General features: G+C 37.8%; 1 protein-coding gene across 2 annotated transcripts in view; it reads right to left on the bottom strand.

The window, feature by feature from the left end:
* The window catches only part of LOC123087441 (myosin-6), an 18,080-nt gene that overhangs the window by 5,811 nt on the left and 10,406 nt on the right, over positions 1 to 1,863 (bottom strand). The gene's annotated exons all lie outside the window — the stretch shown is intronic.

The raw sequence follows: 1,863 nt of genomic DNA, 5'->3' as shown, positions 1-1,863 counted from the left end.
GAAATTGACGGCAGGCAAGGAAAGTCTAGTCTAGACACCAAGTTACCTATTGAAGAGTTGAGCGTTGATGTATGCATAAAGCTGTGTAAAGATCTTCCGACAAAAAATGGTTGGGACCTGAAATTTCAGCATTAAGGCCACAAGTCAGAACACCATGCAGCCAAATGCAATGCGGGTTTCAAGGTTTAAACTTACACAATTTTCTTGCAAGATTTTCAGGAGATCATTGAAATGGCCGACTATCACTTTCCAATAGCTATGTTGATCTGTTAGCAAACCAGCCTTCGCAGTTCTTGGCGCCTTTGAGTATCAATGTGTATACAGGAATGAGCATTAGACCAGCAGCAACAACTTATTGCCATGCAGGTGCAGAGTTAGCATGAAATCTTAACATATGAATTATATAGCCTAATCACCAGGCAATAGAAATTCATCATGGTACAAAGGTACTCGTGATATAAATAATAGTCTAATTTCTTCTCGTTGAGTTTGCAAAAGGGTTCAAGTGTTATGCCAAGTTACCAACTGAGAGGAACTAGCCAAAAACATGCAAGCGTGAGTCAAAGTTAACTTAGTATTCCTGGATTCCCATGGGAGGTTGCTGAGATGTCTCATGCTTATTTCTAAAATTATATTTGTCCAGCAAGAATCTTCTAAAGTATGAAATGATAATTAACCTGAGAACCCGTGATAGATGGGGTAACCTGAATAACATGCGAGAGTACTGAAGACACTTCTCTCTTCACATTGTCACGGATCATTCCATATAAGCCTTCCACAAAGGCTGTAAGCTGTTGCTTGAAAAGGAATGCAGGATACTTGCCCTCAACTTGGCGCACGAGATCCATATCAACAGTAATGCTTGACGCACGAAATACCTGTGGATCATATAACACCAAGAGATTAAGAAATGAGTCAAGATAACCTCATCTAGCCTATCATACAATTTTGACAAAATACAATTGCTAGAATTCAGAGAACCCTTGTTAATCATTTTGTTAAAAAAAAGGATGATTATTCGTTCTCTTTCTTTTTTTTTTGTTTCTCGTTCCCTCTTTTGGCTTTTCTGGTTCTCCTTATGCGTGTTCAAGAAAATAAAAGGATATATATATATAACATACCATCCTCCCAAGGAAAGACGTCTGAGTCGTTGTTCTTTTCAGTGGTGTTGTTACAGTGCCAGCAGGTTTCAGACTCTTTTGCAGTATAATCAACAATGATGATGCATTTGATAGCCAGTATGCAAGATCGGGGTTGCTGTCTTGTTTCTGTGATACAAATTTTGCAGATTTTTAGAAGGGCAACATAAATCGAATAAGCCAGACAGGATCACGCTATGATGAAGATAATCAAGTAAATCATAGAATCAAACCAAACACAATAATTGGTTAAGTGTTGGAACACTAGCAAGAAATACCTGCATTCCTGAAGCAAAAATCTGAATAATCCGATCAAAAACATTTGTCTTTTCTGCCTCGAAAGTTCTCCAATGAAGAAGACATTTGTATATCGTTATTGCAGCAACTGGTTTTCCATCGCTAAATCCAATGTTTTCGTTAACACAGTTTATAAGTGCTTCAACACTCTCCTGCAATGAAAAGGTGGAGCCATAGTTTAATTTGTTTTCTAATGACTTCATTAACTGCTTTAATTATCGAACATCAGCCCAAGTAAGTACTTGGTGTCTCTCAATTAAAGATCTCCGTCCGAATTCCATAGGTGTGGGTGGTGACTGCAGGGATGATTATATTAGATTCAATCATGAAAAATAAATCTAAAGAGTTATTAACAAGCAGTGTAAGATATTCCAAACCTGTTGTTCGTCTGCAGGTACACTCAAATTCTGCACAGTTGCAAACACTC

Source organism: Triticum aestivum, chromosome 4A, assembly GCF_018294505.1.
Source record: "Triticum aestivum cultivar Chinese Spring chromosome 4A, IWGSC CS RefSeq v2.1, whole genome shotgun sequence".
NCBI classification, from domain to species: Eukaryota; Viridiplantae; Streptophyta; class Magnoliopsida; order Poales; family Poaceae; genus Triticum; species Triticum aestivum.
The sequence above is the reverse complement of the archived record's forward strand: the minus strand, read 5'-3'. Positions and strand labels throughout refer to the sequence as shown.